The sequence below is a fragment of the Ursus maritimus genome, unplaced genomic scaffold, assembly GCF_017311325.1.
Source record: "Ursus maritimus isolate PB19 unplaced genomic scaffold, ASM1731132v1 scaffold_24, whole genome shotgun sequence".
NCBI lineage: Eukaryota > Metazoa > Chordata > Mammalia > Carnivora > Ursidae > Ursus > Ursus maritimus.
The window spans coordinates 15,819,698-15,837,767 of NW_024424897.1; the positions used below are offsets into that span (position 1 = coordinate 15,819,698).

The window sequence follows — 18,070 nt, forward strand, 5'->3', positions numbered from 1 at the left end:
GGCTCAGCCGGTTAAGCGTCTGCGTTCGGCTCAGGTCATGATCTCAGGGTCCTGGGATCAAGCCTCGCACCTGGCTCCCTGCTTAGCGAGGAGCCTGCTTCTCCCTCTCCCTCTCCCTCTGCCACTCCCCCTGCTTATGCTCTGTCAAAAAATTAAATCTTAAAAAGAAAAATAATAAAGTGAAACTAGGGAGAAGAAATCAAATCATGTACTCCCAGTGATAAAACAACAAAAGTCTTAATCCTATAATGACAGAGTTCCACAATGTTCTGAATGAGAAAAAAGTTTTATTTACATAAGAATTCTACAATAATTTAAATTGAATATTCCTATGCCCAGATTTTAAAAATATTCTGTTCATGAATTACCTTTAGTGTAACCATTATGAAGCATTTTTTCCCTTGGAGAGTAATAAAACCATATACTGTATTTCAACTACACAGACAAGAGAGAACTGAAGAACCTGTTTGTTTTACTCACAATTACTGGTAAGGAAAAACTGCAGAGCGCACATAACAGTGAGGGCCACCGTAGTATCTGAAATGTCATGCAAGAGGCCCAAGGATCCTTATGGTTCCTTGGGTATGTTTGTCTAACCGAAAGAGAAAAGGATTAAGAATTACTAAGTCCTCCCTTTTACTGTCCTTTTCTGAAGCACAGCATCCCACATTATCATAAAATCATTAGATTAAATTTAATTAGCAGGGATAAATGACAAATATACCCTGTTCTAAAACAGCTTACTGTCTAGTAAGAGAGCTAACCAAAAGTTTTTAGGCAAACTGAATGTTACCTTTCAAAAATGTCACCCTCACTAAAAAACAAACAAAAATGGCAGGGGAAACTCAACTAAGTTAAAAGAGGATAAAGGTATGACTAAATTAAATGAACGACCTTTGCTCTGACCCTGAATATCAAAACAAGGCAAAACCAAACAGCTATAAAAGACATTACGGGACAAAGGCAGAAACTGAATATGGACTATATATTAGATAATCAAATGTTTTTACAAACTAGTCTATTATTATCAGTTCCTCAATTGCTGATTTTCCCATCTGATGCATCTTTGTAATAAGGTGTTTTGTAAGTTTTGTATGAGTTCATGCTCACTTTGGCAGCGTCTTCCACATTTCAGGGGTTAAGGAACAGTCCCAAAAGCAGTTTAATGTCTGCCTCTGCCAGTGGCCTGTAACATTCATTAGTTCCAAACACATTTATACATTAGTTGCCTTGCCCAAGATTTCCACACAAGGTTGAAGTTTTCCATTTCTTACAGGTGGCTTTTAAATTTTTTCTTTCTTTTTAAAGTAATCTCTACACCCAACATGCGACTCGAACTCATGACCCTGACATCAAGAGTCACATGTTCTACCGAATGAGCCAGTCAAGCACCCCATTTTCTTTTCCTTTCTTTTTTTTTAAAAGATTTTTTTTTTTTATTTATTGGACAGAGAGAGACACAGCAAGAGAGGGAACACCAGCAGGGGGACTGGGCGAGGGAGAAGCAGGCTTCCCACTGAGCAGGGAGACCGATGTGGGGCTAGATCCCAGGACCCTGGGATCATGACCTGAGCCGAAGGCACACACTTAACGACTGAGCCACCCAGGCGCCCCAAGCACCTCATTTTCCGCAGGTGGCTTTAAACAGCCACAATCCATATAAGTTGCTCACTTCTGTCCTACGTCCTGGGCCAGTGAGCAGTTTTAGCAGTCCTAGGTCATAGGCAAGGCTTGCCCCTTCCCAATTTCCAGCTTTACACAGATCCAGTTCAGGCCTCTGACTTCAATCATCATCCACAGGGGTAAATTAAACCCCAAGGCATAAAGGCTTATGGCCCATCAAGTTTAACTCCCATTCACCACGTAACATCATCATATCTTTGAAGCTCTAATAACTGGGACTCAATTTTTCTGATTTTTTCTTATACTGCTGATGTTCAGGAATTATGTAATTTTCATATATTTTATTAAATCAGTCACTTTACTGAATTATTCTTTCTAATCATCTGTTTGTTCCTTATTATAAATAATAAGTGTATACCTTCCTTTCTACAATTTATAGATCTTGTTTCACATTTTACTGCACTGAATAAAACAACACAAATAATAAGCCTAAAGAACACTGTTTTGTTCTTTTTCAACATAACTCTGCTAGTGCTTTACACCATTAAAGGCTGTAGTAATACCTCGGATAGCAAAACAATCCCGTAAAAGAACAAAGGTGGAGGTCTCGCACTTCCTGATTTCAACACTCACTACAAAACTGTAATAATCCAAACAAGATGGCACTGGCATAAAGACAGACATACAGACAAATGGAATAAAATTGAAAGCCCAGAAATAAACCGTTGCATATATGGTCAAATGGTTTTCTTTCCTCCCACCACAAATTTTTTCTTTGCAGATTTTTTTTTCAGTTTTACTGAGATATAACTGATACACAGCTATGTGTAAGTTTAAGGTGTCCTGCATAATGACTTTCAACCTTGATTTTCAACAAGGATGCCGAGACCATTCAATGATGAAAGGACAATCTTCTCAACAAATGGTGTCAGGAAAACTGGACATTCACATACAAAAGAATAAGCTGGACCCTACCTTATGCCACATACAGAAATTAACTCAAAATTGAGGACCCCGAAAACACAGGCAACAACAACAAAAAACAGACAAATTGGACTATACCAAAATTAAAAACCTCTGTGCACCAAAGAACATGATCAATAGAGTCAAGAGGTAACCCACAGAATCGGAAAAAATATTTGCAAATCATGTATCCTACGCTAAGGGGTTAATATCCAGACTATACAGAGAATTCCTACAAATCAATAAGAACACAACAAACAATCTGATTAAAAACTGGGTAGGGGCACCTGCTGGTTCAGTTGGTAGAGCTTGCTACTCTTGATCTTAGGGTCATGAGTTCCAACCTCACAATGGGGATAGAATTTATTTAAAAATTTAAAAAAAAATTTTTTTTTAGAAAAAAAGGACAAAGGACTTGAACAGACATTTCTCCAAAGAGACATAAAAGGGCCAAGAAGAACATGAAGAGATGCCACTAATCATTAGGGAAATGCAAATCAAAATTACAATGAAATACCATAGCACCCTGCACCCATTAGGATGGCTATTATCCAGAAAAGGGGGAAAGTAATAAGTGCTAGCAAGGATGTGGATAAATTGGAACCTTTGTGTGCTGTTAGTTAGAATGTAAAATGGCAAATTTTAGATGTATATTACCACAATTAAAGCTGTTTTTAAAAGCTGCATTGGGGCACCTGGGTGGCTCAGTAGGTTAAGTGTCTGACTCTTGGCTTCTGAACGGCTCGTATCTCAGGGTTATGGGATAGAGCACAGAGCCTGCATGAGATTCTCTCTCCCTCTGCCCCTCCCCCAGCTCACACGCGTGTGCACTCACGTTCTCTAATAAATAAATAAATCTTAAAAAAAAAACTGTATTGTTTTTTAAATTAGAAAGTTGGGATGGTTGTTGAGTTCATCCAAATGCTTTTTTAAGAGTTACTACTTATTTGCCATTGTAAGAATAATAACAGCCAACACTTACATAGCACTTGTACGGGCTGGGCATTCTATATTAGCACATTTAATTTTCACAACTGATAAAAACAGACCCACACAAATATGCCCAACTAATTTTTGACAAAAGCACAAAAACAATTTGATAGACTTTTCAACAAATTTGTGCTGGAGCAATTAGCCATCCACAGACAAAAATATGAACCTCAACTGAAATCTTATAACTTATTTAAAAAACTAACTCAAACGGGATCAAGAACTTAAAGGTAGGGGCACGTAGGCAGCTCAGTCGGTTAAGCACCTGCCTTCAGCTCAGGTGACGATCCCAGGGCCCTGGTACTGAGCCCGGTATCAGGCTTCCTGCTCAGTGGAGAGTGCTTCTCTCTCTCCCTCTGCCTCTTGCCCCTGCTCAGGCTCTCTCTCTCTCTCACTGTCTCAAATAAATAAATAAAATCTTAAAAAAGAACTTAAATGTAAAACAAAACCACAAGATGTTTAGGGGAAAAAATGGGAGAAAATCTTCACAACACAGGACTAGGTGAAGAGGTCTTAGACTTGACACCAAAACCTTGATCTATAAAACGAAAAGTTAACAAATGGAGCCTCCTCAAAATGAGAAACGTCTCCTCAGCAAAGACCTTGCAGGACAAAGAGAAAAATCACAGGCTAAAAGAAAATATCTGCTGACCACAGATCAGGCAAAGGGGTTAAAGTTAGACTATATAAGAAACTCAAAACTCAATAAAATTTTAATCCAATTAGAAAACTGGCAAAAAGACATGAACAGCCATTTCACTGACAAACACGTAAAGATGGGCTAATAAGCCTGAGAAAGATGTTCAATGTCATTAGCTGCTAGGGAAATACAAATTCAAACCACAATTAAAGGTCCTTATACACCTATCAGAATACTAAAATAAAATATGTGACAAGACTAAATGCTGGCAAGTACATAGAAAAACTGAATCGCTCATACATTGCTGGTGAGAATATAAAAAGGTACAGCCAACTGGAAAACTGTTTGGTAGTTTCTTTTAAAACTAAAAATGTACTGAACACATATCATATCCCAGGAACTGTATACTACTGGACATTTGTTCCAGAGAAGTAATGTTCATGTAAAAGCCTGTACACAAATGTTCATAATGATTTTATTCGTAACAGCCAAAACCTCAAAATCTATAAAGAACTTACCAAACTCAACACCTAAAAAACAAATAATCCAGTTAAGAAATGGGCAGGAAGGGAGAAGATATTTGCAAATGACATATCAGATAAAGGGTTAGTAAGCAAATCTATAAAGAACTTACAAAATCAACACCCATAAGAGCCAAAACCTGGAAAGAAACCAAATGCCCTTCAATGGGTAAGTGGTTAAACAAACTGTGGTATATCCACACCATGGAATACTACTCAGCAATAAAAAGGAGTGAACTATCTATACACCCAACAACTTGGATGGACTTCAAGGAAATTATGCCAAGTAAAAAAAGCCAATCCCTCTGGAGCACCTGGGTGGCTCAGTCGGTTAAGTGTCTGCCTTCAGCTCAGGTCATGGTCCCGGGGTCCTTGCTTTGAGCCCCACATTGGGCTCCCTGCTCATCAGGGGAGTCTGCTTCTCCCTCTCTCTCCCCCCACTCATACTCTCTCTCGCTCACTCTCTCAAATAAATAAAATCTTAAAAAAAAAAAAAAGCCTATCTCCAAAGAATATACACTGTATGATTCCATTTTTATAGTATATATGTAATATACATACACGTACTTCTTGAAATAATGAATTTATAGGGATGGAAACAGATTAGTGGTTGTCATGAGTTAGGATTTCAAGGAAGAGTAGGTGGGGGTGAATACAAAGGAGTAGCAAGAGAGCCTTGTGATGGAGCTGTTCTGCACCTTGATTGTGGTTACAAGCAGCTACACAAATGATAAAAGTACACAGATGTGCACAATCACATACACAAATGGTGGGTGTATTATGTGAAATCTGAATGAGTTGTGTGAACTTCACCAATGTCAATTTCCTGGTTTTATTACTGTACTATAACTATGCAAGACGGTTACACTGGGGGAGGAAGAGTACATGGAACCTCCCTATACAAATTTTCCAATTCCCTTTGTATCTGTAATTATTTTGAAATAAAAAGTTTTTGTGAGTTTTTTAAATGTATTATTTACTTGCTAGAGTTAAGTAATAATGATAAATGATACTTATGTAACAATTGCTACATAGGTAAAGCATCCTATATCACATTTAATCCTGGTAACAAACTGTTAATGGGCTCAACCGTGTCTACCTACAATTTACCCTGAAGCCCTAACCCCCAGTACATCAAAATATATTTGGAGATAAGAGCCTTTAAAAGAGGGGCGCCTGGGTGGCTCAGTCGTTGAGAGTCTGCCTTCGGCTCAGGGCGTGGCCCCCGAGTTCTGGGATCGAGCCCCACATCGGGCTCCTCCGCTGGGAGCCCGCTTCTTCCTCTCCCACTCCCCCTGCTTCTGTTCCCTCTCTCACTGGCTGTGTCTCTGTCAAATAAATAAATAAAATCTTAAAAAAAAAAAAAAGAGCCTTTAAAAGAAGTAATTAAGTTAAAATGGGATTGTTAGGGTAGGCCCTAATCCAATATGACTGACAGCCTTATAAAGAGGAAATTAGGACACAGAGACACCAGGCATCCACGCACACTGAGGAAAGATCATAACGAGGACACAGTGAGAAGGAACAAGGACACAGTGAGAAGGGAGCATCTGTGAGCCAAGGCGGGAAAGCCTCAGAAAAAACGCCAGCCCAGCTAACACCTTGATCTTGGACTTCCAGCCTCCAGAATAGTGAAAAATAAGTTTCTGTTCTTTAAACCACCCAGTCTATTAGGCAGCCCTGGCAAACTAACACACAACCTTATAAGACAGCTGCTATAACTACTCACATTTTTAGATTAAAAAACTATATATAAGAAAACTTAGTAAACTCCCCAAGGCGAGACAGCTGGTAAGAAGCAGAGACAGGAGTGGTACCTGGGTGGCTCAGTCAGTTAAGTGTTTGGCTCAGGTCATGATCCCAGGGTCCTGGGATAGAGCCCATCCCCCCCAATCTGGCTCCCTGCTCAGCGGGGAACCTGCTTCTCCCTCTCCCCGCCCCTCAAATAAATAAAATCTCTAAAAAATAAAAAAAAGAGACACAGAGCCAGGACCCAGACCTAAGCAATGTGGCTTCAAAATATGTACTACTAGCCTTCGAGCTATACTGACTCTAGATACATTAATCAATTTTTAAAATAACTTGTCTGGCATTTTTAGGATAAACTACCTAAAACATACAAAAAAAAAAAAAAGGAATTATCTCCTAGCCATGTGCTAATACTCTTATTTGAATTTAAACATCTATATATTCATAAATGAGATTAGGCTATACTTCTAATTCCTCATATTTGTCAGATTTTGCTACTGGAGTTTATTATTTCTATGTTATTATTTAACATGAAAAGTATTCTTTGAAAGATCAGGATAGACCACCAGTAACTAGGGAGTGGATTTTTGCCCTGCTTCAAAGAACAGGAGAGAGAGGAAAAGATCATTTTATAATCTTGATTCTTCCTTGGTTACAGGAATCTATCCTCATTTTTACATCTTATTTTGTCACATGAATTCCTGCTCTGAATGAAATTATTTACTCTACCGAGACTTTCGTATTAATAGGATATAACACATCCATTTCCAGTGTTTTCATTTTGTAGGTCCTCACTTTGTAGGTATCTTTTGTTACACCCAAGTTACTCCCTCAATTTTTCCTGTTGTTTCCCAATTTTCCAACTCTGGATTAATTCCTAGTCTTCTGTTTTGGAGTATATTTATTTCTTCTTGTATTTCTACTATTTTGTTCTCTTTGTTTCTTTTTTTAAGTTTTCCTGAAACCTTAAATTCTAACGGTAAATTCATACTCTTGTATGTTTGGTACGTCTTCATCCACATTAGATAAGTTTAATAACTACATCGTATTTTCATTTATTTTCCAAGTAAAACAGTCTGTCACTTGATATTTGATATATAACAGCTGTTTAAAAAAACATTTACTAACATCCAAGTCACTGGGGAGGGGAAACTGTCCATTCAAAGAGTCATCTCAGGCTCAAAGAGAAGCTAGAAAGAATTTTTTTTTTAACAATGTATGATAATAGGACTCCTCAGCGAAAGCCCCATTTTCTATGCCAACATTTAAACTACTTACCCTGTCTCTTGCTACTAATCATTTTTTCATAAGTAAAAAACCAAATGGACGGTTTAAAAAATAGACAATTTTCTTGTTTTAAAAGAAAGTATGGTTTCCAAAAACAAAATAAAACACATTTCTAATATATTTAAAAGGTACTTTGGCGGGGGGAGAGCTTAAAAAAGTACTTCCGTTACAAGACCATGAAAATTGAGGTTAAGATACAAAAGTCGACAACCAGCTTTTAGCACATGAATAAAGCCCATATAAACTAGAAAAACTTGTAGAAGTAGGGACCAAAGGTTAATCTTTTCACTCTAGTAAAAGTTTAAAACGTCAACATTTGTTGAGTTTCTAAAGTTTTCATTTCCTCCTTGGACTATATGGCATCTTAAAAGGAATTAGAAGTCCTTTCGAGACAAAAGAGAACAGCAGACAAAGTTACACTTGAGTGAGTACAGAGGAACACAGCTGATGACAGGGTCAAAATGGAGTAGTAAAGACACTCCATTAAAGGCTATACCTAATGTTAATTAAAATTAAGGGTCTCCAAAGGGGAACCCTCTTGCACTGTTGGTGAGAATGCAAACTGGTGTAGCCATGCTGGAAAACAGTTCGGAGGTTCCTCAAAAAGTTAAGAAACAGAACTACCCTACCACCTAGCAGGTGCACTACTAGCTACTGACCCAAAGGATACAAAAATGCAGATTCGAAGGAGTACATGCACCCCAATGTTTATAGCAGAATGAACCCAAGCGTCCATCAACTGATAAAAGAATAAAGAAGGTGCGGTGTGTGTACGTACACACACACACACACACACACACACACACGAATAGTACTCGGCCATCAAAAAGAATGAAATCTTGCCATCTGCAACCACGTGGATGGAACTAGAGGGTATTATGCTACGTGAAATTAGTCAGTCAGAAAAAGACAAATACCATATGATTTCACTCATGTGAAATTTAAGAAACAAAACATGAACACAGGGGGAGGGAAAGAAAAAAAAATGACAGCAGAAAGGGAGGCAAACCATAAGACTTCTTTTTTTTAAGATTTTATTTATTTATTTGACAGAGAGAGAGAGTGCGAGCACAAGCAGGGGGAGCAGGAGGGAGTCGGAGAAGCAGACTCCCGCACTGAGCAGGGAGCCAGACGTGGGGCTCAATCCCAGGACCCCGGGATCATGACCTGAGCTGAAGCAGATGCCTAACCAACTGAGCCACCCAGGGGCCCACATAAGAGACTCTTAACCCCAGGGAACAACCTGAGGGTTACTGGAGGATGGCCGGGGCGGGGGGGGGGCAGATGGGCGAAATGGGTGACGGGCATTAAGGAGAGCACTTGTTGCAACGAGCACTGGGTGTTGTATGTAAGTGACGAATCGCTAAATTCTACTCCTGAAATCAACACTAAACTATATGTTAACCAGCCTGAATTTAAATAAAAACTTGGAAGAAGGGGCGCCTGGGTGGCACAGCGGTTAAGCGTCTGCCTTCGGCTCAGGGCGTGATCCTGGCGTTATGGGATCGAGCCCCACATCAGGCTCCTCTGCTATGAGCCTGCTTCTTCCTCTCCCACTCCCCCTGCTGTGTTCCCTCTCTCGCTGGCTGTCTCTATCTCTGTGAAATAAATAAATAAAATCTTAAAAAAAAAAAAAAACTTGGAAGAAAAAAATAAAAAAATAAAAAATAAGGGTTTCCATACTTTTGTTTTTCAGTCATTAGTAGCACTACCTTTTCACATACCATAGCAGAGTCAAGGCAGCAGTCAGAATAGTCAGACTCCCAGAGACCTCGGGCACTGGCTAGTTAGTTGATCAGTGTTCCCAACAGTTAAGTAGATGGGAACTCTACAATTCTTACCTGAGCTGTATAAGCGAGAGTCTAGGTCAAGTGAACAAAAGCATAACTTCAATCATTAAAAACACAGAGCCAGGGCCCCTCAATCAATTCCAAGATTTGAGTTACTTTATAGACCCAGAACCAGTGAATGAGGGGGTCTCCTTGAGGAAGGATCCCCCATACCACCAAAAATTTACACCACTAATCTTTCTCCCCACAAGCTTTCCCCAAAAGGACTACCACTGCCTTTTACCAAGGTGACTCTGCATGGGGTAAAATGAAATAATCAAAGACTCTTTGACAATTACTGGATGCTGGCTCTGGCTCTGAACAGACACTAATTCCAGAAGACCCAAAACATCATTGTAGTTCACCAGTCAGAAGAGGGGCTTATAGATGTCACTGATCAGTGGAATTTTATTTCAGGCCCACCTAACAGTGGGTCATGAACACTGATGTGGTTATTTCCCCAGTTTCAGAATGCACAATTAGAATAAACATATTCAGCAACTGGCAAAATCACATTACTTCCAGAATGGTCCCAATTTAGCAGGGAGCACTGTACCCTTTTAACTTTTAAAGTCATCTTCAGCAACACTCTCAAGAAAAATTCTTTTTTTTTTTTAAGATTTTATTTATTTATTTAACAGAGAGAGAGGGCATGCACACAAGCAGGGGGAGCAGCAGAGAGAGAGGGAGAAGCAGGCTCCCCGCTGAGCAGGGAGCCCAATGCGGGGGGCTTGATTCCAGGACTCTGAGATCATGAGCTGAGCACTGAAGGCAGACACTTAACTGACTGAGCCACCCAGCCGCCGCCAAGAAAAATTCTTTTTAAAGAATAAAATCAACTCGATGTATTTACAAACTGGTGGCACCATTTCAATCTATTCCAATACAATCTTTAAAACTATAGGCTGAAGTAACTGAGGTAGCTCTTTTACTATAATAATCAATCTCGATTCCAAGTGAAGCTACCTAATCTCGAAAACCAGAAAAAACGTTCAACTGAATCAACTGGCTTAACTCTAATAATAACTGTAGCAAACATACTTGGGTGGCATAAGTACAGTGAAGTTCATTTTTTACTTCCATTTAATTATGATCAAAGTGGGGTGATTTTATTGTATATCTGAAACTAATACAATGTTGTATGTCAATTATATCTCATTTAAGAAAAAGCCTTCATTAAGCATACATTTATGATGAGCACTGAGTAATATACAGAACTGTTGAATCACTACACTGTATACGTAAAATTAAATATAACACTGTACGTTAACTATATTGTGGGATTAAAAACTTAATAATAAAAAAAAACCCAACCTCCTCCCAAACAAAAAATCAGATTAACTGAAAATTATAGTGAATATACCAGGTCAAACAACAACAAAGGCAGTCTTTAACCCCCCCCCCAAAAAAGTGATTTTAAATGAATGATAATTATGTTTTAGTAAGGAAACAAAAATATTACAATACACTGTCAAGAAAATCCTTAATATTAATGACTTTTAGTAATATTTTAGTCATGCCAAATCCTAACCATGTAATTTAATAATATCCATTTCCAGACAACAAGCAAGCTCAACAATAAGAAAAACAAGAAATCCTTTAACTGTCTTTTCTCCTAGAAACCTGCTTATAAAGTCCACATAATTCACTCAAGACCTGGTGCATATAACAAATAGAAAAAGAAAAAAAAGACCAGATAATAACGTGTCAGCAAGGATATGGAGAAAGTTTATCTCTCATGCACTGCTGGTAGGGATATAAAATGGTACAGCCACACTGGAAAGGCTGGCAGCACCTAAACTGGTTAAACTAATGACTGAAAAAAAAGATCCTTAGAGTTTTAGATTAGCTCCAGCCTTTAACAGAGTATCTCTTAACCATAAGATCCAGCAATTCCACCCATAGGAACACAGCCAAAAGAAATGAAAACGTAAGCGCACCCAGAAATACATACATGAATATTCATAGCACCATTATTCATAATAGCCAAAAAATGGGAAAAAACCCTAATGTCCATCAAACTGAAGAATGGATTAAAAAAATATGGCATATCCATACAGCGAAGTATTATTTGGCAATGAAAAAACAAAGTACTGATACATGCTCTAACACAAATGAACCCTGAAAGCTGAAAATGATGCTAAGTTAAAGAAGCCACTCACAAAGGGCCACGTACTGTATGATTCCACTGATGCGAAATGTTCAGAATATGCAAATCTATAGAGACAAACAGTGGACTGGTGGTTGACCAGAGCTAAGAGGGATGGGGATTTTGAGCGTGACATCTAAGGCGTAAAGGTTTCTCTTTGAGGTGATAAAATGTTCTAAAATTGATTGTGGTAACGGTTGGACAATTTTGCAAATAGACTGAGCCACTGAATGGTACACTTTAATTGATGAAGTGTTATGTTGTGTGAATCATATCTCAATAAAGCTGTTAACAAAAAAAAAAAGATCCAGCGCAATTCTGCTAGATACAGGAAGTCCTTACAACCGTGGGAGGGACCGCAACTGTGGTGGGCAGAGAGGAGCACCACACGTGCTCCCGCCCTCCACAGCTTCCTGATCGGCTATGGAAGGATGAGGTATCCCCCCGCTAATTTTCTTCTTTTTTTTTTTTTTAAAGATTTTATTTATTTATTCGACAGAGATAGAGACAGCCAGCGAGAGAGAGAACACAAGCAGGGGGAGTGGGAGAGGAAGAAGCAGGCTCATAGCAGAGGAGCCTGATGTGGGGCTCGATCCCATAACGCCAGGATCACGCCCTGAGCCGAAGGCAGACGCTTAACCGCTGTGCCACCCAGGCAACCCCTCCCCCGCTAATTTTCAAATCCTTTATCTCATTTCATATATTTTTTAGTTTTTAAAAAGATTTATTTATTTCAGAGAAAGAAGGCATGGACGAGCGGGGCAGGGGCAGAGGGAGAGAGACTCTTCAAGCAGACTTCCCACTCAGTCTAACGACTGTGAGATCACAACCTTACCTGAGCAAGAGTCAGACACTGAACCCACTGAGCCACCCAGGTGCCCCTTTTTTTTTTTTAAGTAGGCTCCATGCCCAGCGTGGGGCTTGAACTCATGACTCTGAGATCAAGCGTCCCATGCTCCACTGGCTGAACCAGCCAGGCACCCCCTCACATTTCTTTAAATAAGGGACAAAACACTGTCCTAACAGATGTGTTTATAGGACGACTGTTTAAAGAACATGTAGCCTCACCTAAATGGTAGATCTCAAAATCACCTGTTGCATGAAAAATAAACAAGTTGCAGAACACTAGTAAGATTCAATTTCTGTAAAAATTACATACCAAAATCAGTAATGTGTTTTCTATGCAGTTCTCATTATTACAAAAGTATGCATGTATTCCTTATATAACTAAAAATTAATCATTAAAAAACTAAACGTAAGGAAAAGGAGTATGACTTCAACATATGTAGAAGCAAAAATCATAGAGACTACTACATATTTCATTATAAAGCTTGCAATTTAGCTTCAGCCTTTCACCTTATGCTTAGAAACTCCTTCACAGATTAGAAACTACAAATTCAGGGGCGCCTGGGTGGCTCAGTCAGTTAAGCGTCTGCCTCTGGCTCAGGTCATGATCCCAGGGTCCTGGGATCGAGTACCACGTCCAGCTCCCTGCTCAGCGGGGAGTCTGCTCGTCTCTCTCCCTCTACCCTGTTCGTGCTCTCTCTCTCAAATAAATAAAATCTGAAAAAAATAAAAAATACAAATTCAGTATTTACAGATAGAAAGCAGAAGTTCTGTAGAAAATCCTGGGGGCACATTCACAGTAAAGACAACACAGAAGAAATGGTCGTAAGAACAAAAATATAAAGATCACTATAATCCAAATTTCCAATACCCAAGAAGTATATAACCCTGAAGAAAGTCTGATGATCAGTAAGTTTAAGTTTCTGGCTTTTACTGTTTTGAAAGGATCATTAATTAATCTGTAAGAAACAAACCTACTGCCATCTCCTACAAGAAACTGTAACAAAATTTCTATTGCAGAGCCCAATATACTGGTATATTGACTGTGGCACAACCTTTACCAAGTCAACTGCTCTTTTTGAGCCTCAATTTACTCATCTGTAAAAAGCCAGGTAGAAAGAAAGAAAGAAAGAAAGAAAGAAAGAAAGAGAGAAAGAAAAAAAGCCAGGCAGACAACCCCAATGCCCTCTCTGCCCCTTCAAAAGCTAGAATTTAACACAGTGATTTTAAGTTTATGTGACCTATGACTCTACCTCCTACATACACATCTTTGCCGTTCCCAGTTTCTACCTATCTGGTCTGGGAAAAGATAATTCAGAGATTTTCCACTAAGGCATGGCAATCTCATTTGCTCACCCACCAATTCCAATTTCAAAAATTACACTACTAAGCTATCATCAAGATGGTGGGTACACTGGGTATAACCCATGTAAATACCCTTAGCTAGGTCACTGTTACTTATACTCCTAAAGCACATTATTTCCTAAGGCACAGGATGGCTCATAGCTCAGAGTTAAGTACAGCCATTAAAAAATCTAGACAGTGACCTGGATTAAAGTGCACCAAAGCTACTGTAGAACTGGTGCCTTGGGGCACCTGGGTGGCTCAGCTGGTTAAGCGTCCAACCCTGGTCTCAGCTCAGGTCTCAATCTCAGGGTCATAAGTTAGAGTACCGCACTGGGCTCCACACTGGGTGTGGAGCCTACTTGAAACAAAAAGAAACAAATTAATGTCTTGACATATCAGCTGTGAGGAGTATCACAAATTACATCCCTGACTATTTTTTTAGGGTTATTTACTCTTAAAATGAGGAACAGATTCAAAGTTAGCACTGTAAAAATTAATCTCACTTACTGCATTTCCTAAATGGGAAAGAATGGGATGGCCTGGGAGTGTGACCAACAGAAAAATTATTGAGAACGGCTGGTACCAACAGTTTAAAATCAGATAGGTATGAGACTGAATCACTGAGCCACTGTATGAAACTAGACAAATCCCTTAAGCTATATGATATATGAGCTCTGGTCTTGTCGACTGTGATTAAGAAAAAAGACCCAGCTTAGGGCTATTGCAAGGATTAAATAAAATACTATTATATACTGGGGAGGGAGGAAAACAATGCCTGAAATACAGGTGGTGCTCAATGAAGATTAGTTACTGCTTTCCCCCTCTCTGGGAGTACAGGAGGATACTCAAGGTCCATCTTTAAAAGGAAACTTTAACCAACTAAACAAACCAGTTTTGTTTTTCGTTTTTTCCACATTGCTATCAGTTTTGCACAACTTAATGTTTATCCCAACAGCACTGTAAAAAGGACTCATCACTAGAAGGACAATCAAAGGTGCACATCCTTTTTTTTTTTTTTTTTTAAATCATGTTAAGTGTACTCTTTAATCCCTATCCTCTATTTCCCCCACCTCCTCACCCACCTCCCCTCTGGTAACCGTCAGTTTGTTCTCCATAGTTAAGATGTCTGTTTCTTGTTTTATCTCTTTTTCCTTTGCTCATTTGCTCTGTTTCTTAAATACCACATGAGTAAAATCATGTGGTATTTGTCTTTCTCTGACCGACTTATTTCAGTTAGCATTATACTCTCCAGCTCCATCCATGTTGTTACAAATGGCAAGATTTCATTCTTTTTTATGACTGAATTCTATTCTATCTATACACCACATCTTTATCCATTCATCTATTGATGGACACCTGGGCTATTTCCATAGTTTGGCTATTGTAAATAATGCTGCAATAAACAGAGGGGTGCATGTATCCCTTTGAATTAGTGTCTTTGTATTTTTCAGGTAAATACCCAGTAGTGCGATTTCCTGGATCATAGGGTAGTTCTATTTTTAATTTTTTTGAGGAAGCTCCATAATCTTTTCCACAATGGCTGTACCAATTTGCATTCCCACCAACAGTCTAGAGACCAAGCCAACCAGTTTTAATCACCCTATAAACTGTCAAGCTTATATTACAATAAAATGGTTTGCCCCACAAAGAGGTCAGATTATTCAACGCTGCAATATTTCAGATATAACTAAAAGGTAAAGACTTTGAACCATTCACCTAAATTAAAAATGCAGGGTGTGCCTGGCTGGCTCAGTTGGTAGAGCATATGACTCCTGATCTCGGGATCATGAGTTGAAGCCCGACATTGGGTGTAGAGCTTAATTCAGAAATGCCAAACCAGGGGTCCTGGATGGCTCAGTCAGTGGAGCATCCAACTCTTGATCTTGGGGTTGTGAGTTCGAGTCCCACACTGAGTGTAGAGATTACTTAAACAAATAAACATTCTATAATCCTTTGTACTTCAAAGCCCTCATCAATGAAATGAGCATTAAGGTAACTTCTAGTACAAGGAATTCTAGTGCTCGCTTCAGCAGCACATATACCAAAATCGGACCAATACAGAAAGGACTAGCATGGCCCCTGCACAAGCATGACATGAAAATTCATGAAGTGTTCCATATTTTTGTAAACTGACGGTTGCTGAAGGGAAGGAAGGTGGAGGGTGGGGTAACTGGGTGATGGACACTGGGAAGGGTATGTGTTGTAATGAACACTGGGTATTATGCAAGACTGATGAATCACAGACCTGTACCCCATACAAATAATACAGTATATGTTAATTAATTGAATTTCAATTTAAAAAATTTAAAAATAAATAAAAAATCAAGTGGGAAAAAACACAAGGAATTCTAACAAATATTCTCACTTTTGTGTTCTTGGGGAATGTTTTCATATTTCTATTACCTGATGCTACTACAAATGGTATTGCTTTTCAAATTTCAACTGCCAACTGTACACTGCGAGTATACAGAAATACAACGTATTTTCATAAATTGATCTTGAATCCTAGCTAAATTTAAACTCTAGCAGCTTTTTTTAATCAAAATTTGTGGGATGCAGCTAAAGCAGCGTTTTAAAAGAAGAACTTTCTGCCTGTGCAATCATGTCATTTATAAGGCATCTAAAAAATAAACATAGTTTTACTTTTTCTTTCCAATCTGTGAGCTTACTCCTTTTATTTGCCTTAATACACCAGCTAGGATCTTCAGAACAGGTTAAACAGAAGTTGTGAAATAAATATCCTTGACTTGTTCTGGACACTGGGTTGAAAGCATCCCATCTTTACCATTAAGCATGAGGTTCACCACAGGTTCTCCACAGACGCCTTTTATCAGATTGAGGGTTCCCTTTATCAGACCAAGAAATTCCCTACTATTCCTAGTTAGCTGAAAGTTTTTATCACAAATTAGTAAACTTTGTTTAAATGCTTTTCATGCATCTGTTACAAGGTCATTTGGCTTTTTTGCTTTATTTTATTAATATGGTGAATTACACTGACTTTAATGTTAAATTAACCTTGCAACTGGGATTAAACCAATTAGTCATGATGTATTATCCTTCATATGAGTGTGTGTGTGTGTGTGTGTGTGTATGTAGATTCAATTTGCTAATACTTTTTAATGATTCTGAGTATATATTCATGAGGAATATTGAGCTATACTTTTCTTTTTTCCTCATGTCTTTGCCTGGTTTGATATCAAGATAATACTGTCCTCGTAGTTTCTGAAATTTGTGGAAATTTTGTTACTATTTCTTCCTTAAATGTTTGATAGAATTCACCAATAAAGCCATGTGAGTCTAGACTTTTCTTTGTGGAAAGGCTTTTAACTACAAATCCAATTTTTAGAAATAAATACAGGGTTACTCAGATTTGCTTTCTATTTCATTTATTTCAGCTTTTTCTCTCTTTCCTTCTTAGTTTGCTCTTTTTCTAGTTCTGAAGGCAGAATCTTCTGAAGGCAGAATCTTAGACTCTTTTTTAATTTAAGATTTTATTTATTTATTTGACAAGAATGCGCACATACGGGGCGGGGGGCGGAGGTGGTGGCGGGTGGAGGGAGAAGCAGGCTCCCCGCTGATCAGGCAGCCTGATGAGGGACTCGATCCCAGGACCCTGGGGTCATGACCTGAGCTGAAGGCAGATGCAACTGACTGAGCCACCCAGGCACCCTAGAGTTTTCTTTGGAAGCTTTAAGTTTCCCTCTAAAATACTTTTTTAGCTGCATCCCACAAATTCTGATATACTATGTTTTCATTTTCATTTAGTTCAAAATACCTTCTAATTTCCCTTGTGAATTCTTTTTTTTTCCCTTATGAATTCTTCTTTGACCTACATTTATTTAGAAGTATGTTATTTAACTTTCAAATATTCGGCAAGTTTCCAGATATCTTTTTCTTTTTGATTTATTATTTAATTCCGTTGTAGTCAGAGTACTCCTTATAACTTAAATCCTTTTAAATTTGCTGAAACATGTTTTATAGTCCAGCATATAGTCCATTTTGATAAATATTACTTGTGCACTTGAAAAGAATGTGGGCATGGTACTCTATAAATGTCAATTAGGTACAGTCCACTGATAGTTATGTCCGATTTTTTTGCCTGCTTGTTCTATCCGTTATTGAAAGA

General features: G+C 38.6%; 1 protein-coding gene and 1 non-coding gene across 4 annotated transcripts in view; one reads left to right on the plus strand and one right to left on the minus strand.

The window, feature by feature from the left end:
- The window catches only part of TLK2 (tousled like kinase 2), a 105,798-nt gene that overhangs the window by 69,870 nt on the left and 17,858 nt on the right, over positions 1–18,070 (minus strand). The window lies entirely within an intron of this gene.
- LOC121105114 lies at positions 15,962–16,068 on the plus strand. The gene has a single exon (XR_005837544.1). It is a non-coding gene; the product is annotated as a U6 spliceosomal RNA (small nuclear RNA).